We start from the raw sequence: 14,974 nt of genomic DNA, 5'->3' as shown, positions 1-14,974 counted from the left end.
CTGTTGCTCTAACCCCTAACCCCTAAACCCTAAACCCTAAACCCTAAACCCTAAACCCCAACTCAAGGAATTTATGCAAATAATGGTGAATCACCTACTGCAAAACTGAGGAAGATCGATAACACAACAAGGAGGAGATTTTCAGGAAATGAAGTGGACAAAAAATGAAAGTACTTTGTTCAACGCTTGCTATAACTGCGATACAAACCACTTTTGATGATCATCTCTCGTGGTTATTCAATCAGGGAGTCTTTCTTCTCGAACTCATTTTCATTGAATCGATTTCCTATGTTTTTAACGTTCCAACACGTTGCAATTTTCAGGCCCTCAAGCTGATCACGAACGCAAGTCCACAACTGAAGGTTATGGTTAATCTTGGACTGGTATGGAAATTGAATAGGAATTTCATCAAACATCCTCGGTCTTTGATCGCCTTTAATGTACATTCCTTTTCGTATATTAAAGTGCTCCCTTTGCCTCTCTACATTTTGAAATATCCGATAGGTTTTCGCTCTCGTAACCTATCCTTCTACAAACCGGGGAATCACATATACCACAAATGGTCTTCCTTGCTCATTGCACTCACTACTTCGTTCAGCTTACACAGTCTCACTCTCTTCTATCATAATGAACACATTCGTTACACTTACCCAATTCTCCCCTTCCATTACATTCATACTCGAATCACATGCACAGACACTCTCTTACTAACTTTTACAACTTCTGAAAATACTTCACTCTCCTACACAACCCACCTCGATATCTTGACAGCCTACCAGTGTATTAAAGGAATCTTTAAGGTGATCTGCCCCATCTTTTTACTGTGTTGGTTTCAAGTAATTGACTTCTTTCAATCTTTTTTTAAAATTGCATTGTTAGCCCAATGTCTCTGGCCCTCTTGATTAAGCTGTTTATTTGCTTGTGGGAAGCCTTTTGGTCTTTGGATGGAAAAGAGTGATCTTGTAGCAAGAAAGGGTTGGTTATTATGAACTTAATCCGAGGAGGATAAAACAAAAAAGACTTTGACATAGAAAAAAGCAGAGAGAAAAAAAGAAAAAAACGCAAGGATCAGAGGAGAGAAAAAAAAAAAAACAGGATAACACAGTATATGGAGGAACAAGGACGGATTATTGGAAAAAAGAGAGAGTGGTTTACAGAGATTTTGAGGCCAATTGGATTGTTGTAAAATTTGGGATTTCTCTTGGTATTTTCTTGTTTCTTCCCTCTTAATTTTCGTCTTGTTCTTGGTTTATTTGCATATTTGGGCCTCTTTTCCTATCTTATTTTCAGCTATTAGACTTCAATTCTCTATTTATAGACTTGGGCTTTTAATGTTTTTCTTGAAATGGGTTGAAAGCCATCAATTTTTTTGGAACCAACCAGTACTGGGCCATTTCTTAGGCCCACGCAGACATGAAGAAGCAGAGATTGAGCCCCTTTTTGTTGCTGTTTTGGAGGCCCACGGCACAGCTGGCTAAGGCCACTGCATGAACTAGGCAACACATCTTGGGCTGACCATTATTCATTGGGCCCACGCAGCAAGCCCATTGCTTCTACTACTGGACCAGAGTCACCAGACCGCTGGGCTGCATCAATGGGTTGCAACCACTGTATTCTTTAGTTCACCACATGGGCTACACACATTGGCCGACCTTCTCAAGCCCAACGGATTGGCATTTCACATGTGGGCTGCCAAGAACACTATTAGGCCTCTTTTGTATGGCTTTTTTTGGGTGTTGTGTGGACTTATTTTTGTCAAATGTACAAAGCATTATCACCTTTTGTCGATTTATGAAAATGGGAGGGGATCCCGACAATTTTCCTTTTAAAGAAAAAAGATCCTAAATCCTAAACCCTAAATATGTGCAAGTTGTGTTAATTTTATGAACATGTGCAAGCTGTGTTATTTTATGTAATTTGTGTTAATTTAAGAAAATATGTGTAATTTCTAAAAAAAATTCATTAGTTTGTGTAATTTTATGTAATTTGGTTTAGTTTATAATAATATTCTTTAATATTTAGCAAAAATATAATTTAATTCATAATATAATACATTTGTTAATATTTATTACTTTTCAGATCCGACCTTGATGATTGGGTAGCGAGGCTCGAGGAGTGGATGCGGCAAATGGGTAACCCCTGGCTCGATCCTCCAGTGCCCCAACCGCTACTTGATCCCCTAGTACTCGACGACGAAAACATGGCCAAAGGGGATGCTGATTTAGATTAGAATTTTTTTTATTTGTAAAAATATAATAAAAAAATAATATTTTATTTGCGCGATTAAATTATTTTTATTTTCTTGTTATATTATATATTTTTTATATAATATTGCGCATTTAAGAAATTAAAACTACATAGATATAACAAAGAATTCCATAATTTATTTTTATAAAAAATTAAATATTAAAATAAATTAAATACAACTAAATATTATAAAAAGTATTTTTTTGTCATTGGATTTATAACGGCTTCTGGAATATGTATAACTGTTATGTAATCAAGTCATTACAAAAATAAGATAGTTATCAAGTTTTTTGTGATTGAACTGCTATTGTAATGGTCTCTCCTGGCTGTTACAATACAACAACCGGTACAAATTGTATGACTTTTAAGCATTGTAATGGTCTCTCCTGGCTGTTACAATACAACAATCGGTACAAATTGTACGACTTTCAAGCAAGGCGTTACAAAGATTTCTTATTGCCTAAAAAAGCCAAGGTAGGGGGTATCGTTACAACGGTCATTATATATTACTTTTTTTTTTAAATTATTAATTTGACCGTTAAAAACTGTTACTATAAAATAAGTTTTTTGTAGTGTAACTTGTAATCCATTTTCTGTAAAAATGTATAGCTAGCCCAATTATAACTTAAGTGGATCTGTGTATTCATTCATTTTTAATATGTTCAATTGACAAATTGTAATTGAATCAACAAACTTATGGTTGAAGGGACTGTCAATAAATATAACACCCAAATTATAATAATTATTTGAGTTTATGTATTAATAAATTAGTTGTTGCTGCACGCGCTTCCCACAAGTATAAAAAAAGTTATGATATAAGATTAAGTGATTTTTTTTAGTGAAAACAACAATCACGGCGTGAGAGTGAGAAAGAAAAAAATTTGTTAGAGGAAAGAAATGTGAGGAAATAGAGAAAAAATATATTATGATTGTTAATTTAATAAAAATTATTATAAGAAAAAAATATGGAGAAGTTTGATGTGAGAGAAATAATGGAGTAGTGGGTGAGAGAAAAAAAATTATAATCATGAAATTATTATAAAAATTAAAATTACTATTCTAATAAAAAAAATTTAGAGAAAAAAAATGAATTCAAGGGTAAATTTGGCATGACAAAGGGTTTCTTTTGTTTTTTTATAATAATATAGATGAACAAATTTTGTAAACTCATGAAAACTTATATATTGCTGTTAAAAATAAATGCTAATTATTTACTGTAAATAAAATTTAGTCAGGATTTAATTATAGTACCACATGGCTAATAATTCACTATTTTTGTTATGTATCCAAAAAAATTCTATTTTATTCTTAACCAAAAAAAATTAATATATTCATTTTATCATCATTTTCGCGATTTTTGTAATTCCTCTTACTCACTCAAAAAATTTGAATTTGAATTTCATAATTTTATTATTTGAATATATTAATTTATATTTTATAATTATTATTCGACCATTTTTCAATTGGGTAATAATTTAAATTTTCAAGCAAATGAATTAATTGTGTTATCATTATAAATTAAATTAAAAAATAAAAAATAATTTTTTTACCGTTGGAGCTTGAAGCGGCCCAACTGAAATTTGTTGCCGTTGGAGATGGGCCCCCAGCCCACTTTATATACAACACTATGTAAGAGAATTTTCAACACAAACATAAAGAAATGGAGAGAGTGCAAAATCGAGAGAGTGCAGGAGAAAAGCTTCTGCTCTAATGGCGGCGCATTCTAAGGCAGCCACCTCCGCCGTTCTCGTGCTGCGACTGCCCTCAGGCCTCGATCTTTAGGTACTTCATGATTACGTGGTTTCTTGTTTATCTTTAGGTACTTCTTATTACACGATTCCTTGTTTATTCTTGTATTTTTTTTTCTTGGAAGGTTTTGGCTAATTGTTTCAAGGTTCATGAAATTCAACTCCTACATGGGTTCTCTTGAATTTCTTGGATTATTACCTAAAAAGGTACTTTGCTTTTGCAAGGGTTCTTTTGTAGTTAGTTCAGGAAGCATGAGTTCATACAATTTTCCCATTGCATAACAAATTTGTTCAATCCGGTCTTGCTCAAGATTCATGTCATTTGTCCAGGAATTGCACTTATACATATTGCCTGCACTCACAATCTTGATTACACGGTTTCTTGTTTATCTTTAGGTACTTCTTGTTTACACGGTTTCTTGTTTATTCTTGAATTTATTTTTTTTTTCTTGGAAGGTTTTGGCTAATTGTTTCAAGGTTTTGGTTTTCTTTCTTTCAAGGCGCGTTTCTACAATCAGACCTCCCCCGTGTTTTCCACATTCTCAATGTTTCTAGTATTTTTTTTCTTTTGTCATTTTGCTTAGCCATATGCTTATCCAGTCTTTCTTTGTCTTTTTGGGTTTGATTTGGTGGTCTTTCCCTTCTTATAATGGAATTTAATCACATTTGCATGCTTTCACAGCGGATCCCTTCTGGTGGCTGATACAGATGAAGTGGAAACCAAACTTGAGAGTGGAAGCCATCAAACTATTGACCTTGATTTGGTAAGTCTGTGTGAGAGGTTAGCGATGTTTTCGCAAATTTTCTGCAATTAGTTGCTAGTGGTCTTTCCCTTCTTATAATGGAATTTAATCACATTTGCATGCTTTCACAGCCGATTCCCATCGGGTGGCTGATACAGATGAAGTGGAATCCAAACTTGAGATTGGAAGCCATTAGACTATTGGCCTTGATTTGGTAAGTATGTGTGAGAGGTTAGCGATGTTTTCGCAAATTTTCTACAATTAGTTGCTAGTGTTCTTTCCCTTCTTATAATGGAATTTAATCACATTTGCATGCTTTCACAGCGGATCCCTTCTGGTGGCTGATACAGATGAAGTGGAAACCAAACTTGAGACTGGAAGCCATCAGACTATTGACCTTGATTTGGTAAGTCTGTTTGAGAGGTTAGCGATGTTTTCGCAAATTTTCTGCAATTAGTTGCTAGTGGTCTTTCCTTTACTAGCACTTTGGTTTGGAAAAGTTTTGGCTTTGATCGGCAACTCGGACTCTACTACTCTAAGAGCAGTAAGTTACTACTTTGTTTTACTACTATTATCTCTGTTAGCAGTCAATTTCTCCTATCTCCTGTCATAATGCATAGATGTTATTAACTAAAATTTAAGTGCCAGGCATCCACTCTCTGTTACTCCAATTTGAACTCAACCTAAAATTTCTCATTGGACTATGATTAAACTTCTTAAACCAATCAGTACTTGCCCAACTGATGGGCCAATCAGAATATGAACTCTCAACTGCATCTAGAAAGGTATCGTGGTTATGAAATATCTGTTGCATATTATGCCTTTGAATTGGGGAATGCCACAGTTATGTATCTATGTTGTTTTCTTCCCTGCCTTGGTTTCTTCCTAGTTCTGTCTTAATGCAAAGTACAAGGAGAAATGACTTATTTGATAGAGATGTCTTATCATCTATTAGCAATTATTTTATTTGCAAGCTTCATTGTTAGCAATATTGTCATTGTATATCTCTTGCTAGTGCCATTAAAATTGCGATATATTATGCAGTTAAAAATGCTGGCCTAACACTGTAGCGTGTTTATATTTAATTCTACAAGTGAAGCATATTAGTTAGTAATGTGTACTCGTTTATTAACGATTGGGGGCGCTAGAATTTGGATTTGGTTTGCAGATTCTGTGTTGTCGGATACCTTCATATTGTTAAAAATTGTGTGGGAATCAAAAGGGTTGAGTAGGATTTAAACACTCAATTGGGACACAATTTCGGCCGCTAAAAGTGTGTTTTTTGATGATATTTTAGAACCTAATGTTAACTTGTGTATCTTCATATTCCTCTCTTCGAATTTCTAACTGAAAATTAACCAATGTCCTTATCGGTTCTTCCTTGCCGACTTTTCTCTCATATTTTGAAATCAAGGAGGCTGAAACCATTGATTTTATGCTTTGTAAACTTCAAATCCAAATTTTGTGTGTTGATTTCTTTGGAAAAACTCACATGACCATCATTTTGACTCGGAAAGAATAGGATTGAGATTGTTTGAGGCTGTTGAAATGTGAACGACTCAAGGATAGAGTTGAGACCTAAATTGGAGAACAAATTTCCCCTTTTTTGTAAATTTATTCTTGATTAATTCATCATGTTGGATTTTTCTCATAAGCTTGTTTTGAAATTTTTTGTTGTTATACATTTAAAATAATTGTATGAATTTACAGAAATCATGTTGGTCCATGTTAACATCTTATATTTGCAGATGTATCATAGAAAAATGTCAAAAAATCTATATTATCCAACTATGAATTGTTTTATTTGTGCACTTTGGGAAATTAAATACTATGCTAAGCATAGAGCGGTTGTCTAGATGCCAATTAAATTTGTTTTTCTTTCTTTTTTTTTTCCAAGAAGATTTCGTGAATTTTGTTAATATTGTTACATAATTTCAAGATTTGATAAATATTTTTTAATGAACAAAAAGTTTGGTAAATCAAATAATACTAGATATGAGAAATTTTTTCTAGTTTTTATGAGGAACTAACTATAGTGTATTTTTAAAAAATTTGTTGTTTTTCTTTTGCTAAGATTTGTTTTCTCTCATCAAGTGTTTTCTATTATCAACGTATTTTTTAAAATGAGCATTAAGTGTACTAATTTCTTTAATATAAAATTGCAAAAGTCTGAACTTTTTGTGTAGTTTAACAAGTATATAAATTTACTGGTTTTGTGGATAAGTGCATAAAAAAGTCACGTGTTTTTATTTTAAGAGAAAATTTATTTTATTTTTTTAAAGCAGTTTTTGTATTCTTGGGAAACCTTTGAAGTTTGAAGTGCATTCGGTTTATTACTTTTGAACAAATGGATAATTTTTCTTTAGACTTCCAAAAAAGTGTATAATTAACTTTTTTTGTTGTGATAAATAATTGATTCCATAATACTTAAAGAAATCTTTTAAGATGATAGGCGCACAGGTAATTAAAAAATAAACAATGAGATTGGCATCTAGACAACCGTTTTACAGTGTAGTATATGATATTTTATTTCCGAAGTTCAAAAATAAACTAATTTGTGGTTGCGTAGTAGCGATTTTTCAACAAATTTTACTGTGATCCACCTACAAAGTTTGGATGTCGATATGAACAAATATGGTGTTTCTGTATGATTTGTACAAAAGTCTTAAATATATGACAAACAAAAGATTTTGAAAAGGCAAATGGGATAAAACCTAACATAATGAATAAGTTGAGAATAAATTTGCAAAAAGTGTGGAGAATTATCTCCCCTTTAGGCGTCAACTCCTAACTACCCTGCATTCGTCACATTTGAAATTGGCCTCAAAATTTATAGTCCTATTACTTCCAAGTTAGAATGTTGAGAATGTGAAGGTTTCATAGAACTCGCATACATTTTTGGCTTTGAACTAGACAAAGAAAAAAGTTCAATGGTATCAGTCCTTCTTGAAATTTAAAATATGGGGGAAGACGGTGGAGAATAACTAGATAGGGACAAAGGTTGCGTCTTTGGTTAGATAAATGATAGAGAGGAAGACATAGATACATAGGTTGTCATGTGGTTCTAGATAGTGTTAAAGAACACATTGCTTTTAGTGGTTAATGTGAAACAATTGAGTGTTTGAATCTCCTACTTCAGTCTTTAAATTCCCAAACACTTTTTAGCGAGATGATGTTATTTAGGCAAGCACTGAATTGAGAAACCAAATATAAATTCTAGAGCCGTCAATTGTAATTAACGAGTATAGATAGATTCTTCTTTTTACATATCTTTAAGTGATACTGATATTGTTGATTATGTGCAGGTTAATGCTAGTGAAGATGATATAGTTGTCGACTTGCATCCATTCACAATGACACACTAGCTTGCATGTCTATCGGGCTCAAGTATTTCTAAGTATGAGCCTTGTGGTTTCTTCAAGACATCGACAGCCATTAGCTTAAGAATAAATCTAGCCTATCATAAATAAGAATACTCTGTTTGTAGTACTTCGGTTTCCAGTGAAAAACGCCTATTGTTTATACTCCTCTTTTTATTTTTTATTAAAATTACCTATTGCAATTCCTTCAATTTTTAATACCACGCAGCGTCCTAATTAGAATCTTATTTATATAGATAGAACAATGATAACCATGTGGATTGAGATACTCAACTTAAAACAGTTTTACTCCTTCCAAGAGAGCACTCGTGTTCCAATATATGTTCACTTCATAGCAATGGTTCTCAGTTCGAAACTTGTATTAGAAGCTTCATTATTGAAAGTTGTAATTCAAGCACCGTCCATATGCAGTTGATTCTATTATTGCTAAGTTAACCACATCAAAGGTATATTGTTGAACTCAAGCAACTAAAGAACCAAATAAAGCAAGCCAATTAACAATATCGAGTACGAACGGACAATTATTTCGCAAATAAAATGTAATACGAGTACATTAATTGCTTTCAAAATCTCCTAGGCAAACTATTTTAATTGACTTAGATACTGATCAAAACATCAAGTTGAGTCGGCTACCTTTTTGGGAGTTACACATAGATGATGAAGAAGTATTCTTACACCACTTCCTTTCAAAGTCTCAGGTGCCACAATTTCAAGCATATCCGATATTGTTTAAGCAACATATACACGAACCTATGTTGCGTTTGCCCAATAAGGATACAAAATAGCAACTACTCCCTCAGAAGTGTCTAAGAAGATCAGCTTCTACTATTACAATAGTACACCACTATATGAATGATGGCTCAACAGTACAAATAATAACCCATAGACCAGCAACCCCTGGAAATCATAGCTGAGTATAGAAATATAAGAGAATTTATAGTTCAAAGCAATTAATTTAAGCATTTCATTTACATGCATAAGAACAACAAATAACTAACATGATAACCCTCCTGATTTCTAACTAAATACACTTAAAATATGAATCTTTCCATATCCACCACCCTCTACCCTGTCTTTTTATGATCTCTGCAATAATCTATTTAACCAAATCATGTCTATATTTTAGGCTACAGCCAAAAGAATATAGTGGAATAAAAACATTTGCTTTGTAGATTCATGATCTAAGAAGTTCCTAATGTGTATCCCGTCACTCCACATATGAGGAAGAGATTGGTAGAACCAGGAAGAGATAGAACGGCAGGAATTCACTCTAACAGCGAAGACAAATAACTACTCTATTTTTCTGATTGTTTTGTTTCTCGTCCTGGTGTGTCCTTCTTGCATCTCCCCCATACTTCAAAGCATTGGAAAGTCAGCTATTTCTTTGTCCTCCCCCCGCTCCATGCCTGGTCTTTCCCAAGGCAATGGATTCATGAGGCCCTTCCTCCTACGCGTTGCCTTTCCCTATGACTGTCAATCTTTGATTGATGAAAAGTTATTGGGGCATTTTGGGCTGGCTCTTGTGATAGAGCCTTTGGGGATTCTTTGGGTATTTCATTTTAGTTTTTTGTCTTTTACTGCCTCTCCTTCTTTATGTTTTCTTGGAGTGTTGATTTGTCTTGTTCAACTTTGTGCAGAGAATATAATGTTTAGAAAATTGATGCGAGATCATGTGCTGGGGGCCATTTTGGGGGACCCCGACTCCTAAGTCCTCAAAAGGGGTACCTGCTTCCAGTGACTCCGATGGCTAAGCGTCTTGCGTCCTCCTTTTCTCCTGGTCCTGTAGGAGGGAGCTCTTCCAAGAGACCTCAGACAGGGGCACCTTCTTCTTGTACCTCCTCTAGCCCCTCCTTTTAGAGAGGAGATGGACACTCCTCCTCGACCTTCTTATGTGCCTTATGTAAGTCTCCATAGTCGCCACCTGCTTGACTAGGACAAAGGAAAAACTTCCTTGGTGGTCGACTTGAGGAGGGGGGTTCTATCCTTCGGGGATAGGCAACTGTTGTTTCCTCTTTCCAAGGAGGAGTTAGAAGGGATGGGGACCCTCTATATCTTCAAGGAACCGCAAGGAAGTTCTTTTTACGGTAGCGAGCATGATTGGAACTCCTCTGCAAATTGACGATGCTACACTCAATCAGTCCAAGCTCTCCAAGGCAAGGGCATGCATTGAATTGGATCTTCTCAAACCGCGCCTTCAAGACTTTCAAATCCAGATTTGTGGGAAAACTATTGTGCAACGTATTGAATACGAGGATATCCCACACTACTGCTCCTTATGCAAACATGTTGGGCACGGAGACTCAGACTGCTATTCCAAAGGCGATGCTCCCAAACCACCCCCCTGAAAGCCAAGGCAGAAGGTTGCTGTGGATGTGGAACGGGGCAAAGCAGCAGTACAGGAAATTGGTGAGAGTTCAAAGACGATGGACCAGCCAGAGCAACTACAATCTGCAAAGGACACCAGGTACCACATTGAGCACCGATCTAAAACTATGACTTGCGTGAATGAAAATTTTGATTCTGTTGATGAAGTTAATAATACCTGTGAGGTTGGAAAAATGGGTGAGGAAATTGTGGAACATATTGTGGAGACTGATTTGCCTGCCGAAAATCTTGTTGTTGGTGATGTGTATTTTTCGATTGGGGGAGGGTGGAAATCCAAAAGAGGAAGGAGCGGATTAACCTTCAACAGGCCTCTAAACTCTTCAAAGGCCTGAAATTTTTTGGAATGACTGTTCGACAACTGGAGGTTTGGGATGAACTGATGAATCAGAAGAGGAAGACGATGATGTCAACCCGGGTAGCCCACGACCGATGAAGATTCAGGACCCAATTTGCTCGCTGAACCGTAATGCGGCTGATACAGAGGAAGGAGAGCAGTTCCTTGTTCCCTCTCCAACCCCGCCTGAAAGAAACAGACGTCGCATCAGGCAATTTTGATGCTATGCCATTGCAACTGCATTGCTCCTTTATGCTTTATTGCGTCTTTCTGTAATGTTTTCTGTTTTATTTTTAATGAAGATGGGATGGGGACCCCGATAAGCATCCCCCACCTTTGGGTGTTTTGATTAAAAAAAATCCTAAACCATAAACCCTAAACCACTTCACTTGGCCAAATTGAAAAGGTTCCGAAAACCCTTGCTCGCAGAAAAACCCCAACTCCGGACTGGTCTATAAACCCTAAGGTTATTGTGTTGAGATCGTATTTGTTTGGAGCTCGTATTCTTAGTCGAATATGAGTCAGCCAATGGATCAAGATGCCCCCGGAAAGAATGAGGAGGATGATGATTGTTAAAAATAACACACAGGTGCTCATCAACTGCGGCAACAACAAAAAGCTTTTGGGCCACGTGAGGGCTTTTGACCGCCACTGCAACACGGTACTAGAAAATGTGCGCGAGATGTGGACTGAGGTGCCCAAGACTGGGAAAGGCAAGAAGAAAGCTCTTCTAGTGAATAAGGATCGTTTTATTAGTAAGATGTTTCTCCGTGGAGATTCCGTGATCATTGTCCTGAGAAACCCTAAGTAACAAGAGCGATTATGATGTGAACAACTATGGAAATCGGTGTGAGTCTTGTCTGCATGCAGTAGATAGATAACTAGATGCTTTCATCATTTTACACTTCATTCCTGCCAGTCTGAATGTTTTGTGTCAACTCTTGGTCCTCTTTTAAGAATTTACGCATACGTAGTCGTCTGAATTAAAAATTTCGAACTATTGTGTATGCTTTCTTGTAGCTGATTTGTAGTTGAAATAGCGACCTAGTTTTGTTTTGTTCTTTATTGTTCATGATTTTGTTTGTGTAGCCTGGCATCACAATAGTAATTAAACACCCACACAATCAGCGTATGTCCTGTGATCTGTGGAAGGACTATTGCCGGCTAAAACCAGACCCAAGACATTCTGCAATATGTTTGTGTTTGTGCATATTAAATTAGGCCCAGCATCGGGTTAGATGCCCTATTGTTGTGAAAACTTTATTTCTATGGATTTGTGCCATATATCTGTTTAGCTCCTCGACGAACTTGGAGGAAAGGGATATCAATTGACATAAAATGTCAGCATCTTATTTGTTATCGAACAACATGGGCACCACGTTTCAGTAGAATATTATTGGTGTTAATTGACATTCTAGGTTGCACGAAAAAAAATCCTAAACCCTAAACCAAACCAAACCATTCTACACTTGGCCAAATTCTCTCAACTTCTCACTACAAGTGTGTGAGATTTAACACACTAAACCTTCCACCACCAACCACCACCAAACCACTCTTTCAGCCTCACTACCACCACTAACAGACAGCCCACCTCCTCCTCCACCGCGGCCGGTCGCCGGAAAATTCCACCGGCGAGTGAAGCCACACGCGTACCACCATTGGATGCGCCTCGAGAAACCCGTCACAATGATGCTGGTCGTGCAGTGAACAGACGCTGGACGCGTCCTCTAAAGGCCTCAGATTCGCGCAGTTTTCGCCTTCAAATCGCTGTCAGCTTCTCTCTAGAAATCCGGCCATTTCCTGGTGAGTTATCGGTTGTGCCATATACCATTTTGATCGCCTTGATGAACTCTACAATTCCCCTCAATCAATTTCATGATTCCTCCACGCATGATGATGGTCTTAGACCTCGACCGCCGCTAGCCTCCACCGTAAATTCGCCGTCGTCACGGCGACCCATGGTCACGAACCACCAGCGTTCGAACCCCCTTCTCAGTGCGAGTCGTTTCAGACTTGTCTCGCCTAATTTCATGACCGGAGTGAAGAGATCTTGCATTTCCCGTCCGTGCGCCAGCGCCAATGATCGGGCCGCCGTATCTCAGCTGTCCGACGTCAGTTTAGAGGCGGAGGACCACTATTGGCCTCGCCTGGTCATGGCGCAGCCTACCGTCCGGTCAGAAACGACCACCGGAGAACGGCAAGAAGCTCCTCCACCGGCAGCCCGCGCATTTGAACAACTGTTGATCGATTTTGACCTATCGACCGAGTTGACTCAGTCATCCCAACAAATTCAGCAGCCAGCTTTTTCGATCCCAACATCTAACCTTCCGAAGAAATCATTCGCTGAAGTTGTTGCGCCTTCACGGGCCTCGATAACCGGCGCCTCACAAGTACTTCCTTGCGGACTCGCCACCGCCCGCTATCGGTATAATTTTGATGGGCGACAAAGGTCCAACATTGCTATTCACAGATGCCGAGACCAAGGTCCTTGCAGCTCCATTCAGATTTGCACTCATTGGAAAATCTTCGCATGGAGAACCCTCGTATAACAGTCTGCACAAGCCGATCGCTGGAACTGGCATCCAAAATAATTTCACGGTCAGTATGCTGAACAATAGACATGTCTTAATTTCCCTATCTTGTGAAGCAGATTATTCTCGCCTGTGGCTTCGGCGTATTTGGTATATTCAGGGGTACCCCATGCGCGTCTTCAAGTGGACTCCTACTTTCACGCCGTCTCAGGAGTTATCAATTGTACCGATTTAGGTTAGTTTCCCGGAGCTGCCAGCACATTTGTTCCGCAAGAAAGTTCTTTTCACGGTGGTGAGCATGATTGGAAATCCTCTGCGGATTGACGATGCTACACTCAATCAGTCTAAGCTCTCCAAGGCAAGGGCATGCATTGAATTAGATCTTCTCAAACTGCACCTTGAAGACTTTCAAATCCAAATTTGTGGGAAAACTATTGTGCAGCGTATTGAATACGAGGATATCCCACACTACTGCTCCTTATGCAAATATGTTGGGCACCGAGACTCAGACTGCTATTCCAAAGGTGATGCTCCCAAACCACCCCCCTCCCCGAAAGCCAAGGCAGAAGGTTGTTGTGGATGTGGAGCGGGGCAAAGCAGCAGTATAGGAAATTGATGAGAGTTCAAAGACGATGGACCACCCAGAGCAGCTACAATCTGCAAAGGACACCAGGTACCCCATTGAGCACCGATATGAAACTATAACTTGCGTGAATGAAAATTTTGTTTCTGTTGATGAAGTTAATACTACCTGTGAGGTCGGAAAAATAGGTGATTTGCCTACTGATAATCTTGTTGTTGGTGCTGTGGGAGAGGCACTTCACGACTGGAGCACTCGAAAGAGCAGGATGTCGGTCTGGTGTCGCGAGATACTGAGAGAGTATTGGACACTGCATACACCTTAATCCTTCATGTATGTGTTGCCGAGGACGTCAACAGATCGAGTAGGTGAGGGTCTCACAGGCCGGTTGTTACCTGTGGACAACGTGCGGGCGACTAAGGGATGTCGGCCAGCATGCAACGATGATGGAGCGCAACCTTGGGCGCGAGTAGAAGCTAATGTGCGGAACAGAATGCTTTGATGTGCGAAGCAGAGTGCTTTATCCTTGGAGATGCTGAAAAAGTCCACTCCTCGGCCCTTTGAGTGTTCTACTCTTGGAACAAAAGATTATCTTCTTAAGCCTATTATAAGGGGGACATGATACGGTGAGCCACAACCAGTCCTCCCCGTGCACGACGGCGGTACATGAGAAGACATCTGCACTAAATGAGCATCTCTTGGGGGCATGATGGGGGCCTTCAAGAGCCGACTTTAGGAAGCTCGTGAGAGGAGCGCTAGAGTCCCCGAAGGGCTTGAAAACCTGATGGGCAGCGTAGGGCCAGGATAGCCTACGTTGGGCGCCGAGACTGCCGAGAGGCTCCGTGTGATATGCAAAGTTGCCCCGCGGGCTGTGGGATATCTGGGGCAACGCCTCTCGTGCGAATGGGTGATCGAGGCAAGCATTACAAGACCTCGTGATCCAACTCAAGGAATGCGCTATCGAGTTCTAGTCGTCCATGGGGGTCAGTTGGCTAAGGATAGGCGGTCGTGGGACGACGCCGCACT

General features: G+C 38.4%; 1 long non-coding RNA gene and 1 pseudogene across 3 annotated transcripts; both read left to right on the top strand.

Annotated features, from left to right (window-relative positions):
• Positions 3,894-8,303, top strand: LOC105167191. Of its 3 annotated transcripts, XR_848240.2 has the most exons (6): positions 3,894-4,029; positions 4,121-4,202; positions 4,678-4,759; positions 4,870-4,952; positions 5,063-5,144; positions 8,044-8,303. It is a non-coding gene; the product is annotated as an uncharacterized LOC105167191 (long non-coding RNA). The 3 variants fall into 3 exon arrangements; XR_848239.2 differs by lacking the exon at positions 4,121-4,202 and having other exon boundaries at positions 3,895-4,029; XR_002287399.1 differs by lacking the exon at positions 4,121-4,202 and having other exon boundaries at positions 3,895-4,029; positions 5,063-5,282.
• LOC110012339 lies at positions 11,246-11,674 on the top strand (annotated as a pseudogene).

Source organism: Sesamum indicum, linkage group LG7 (assembly GCF_000512975.1).
Source record: "Sesamum indicum cultivar Zhongzhi No. 13 linkage group LG7, S_indicum_v1.0, whole genome shotgun sequence".
Lineage (NCBI taxonomy): Eukaryota > Viridiplantae > Streptophyta > Magnoliopsida > Lamiales > Pedaliaceae > Sesamum > Sesamum indicum.
This window is presented reverse-complemented; position numbering and strand designations above follow the sequence as displayed.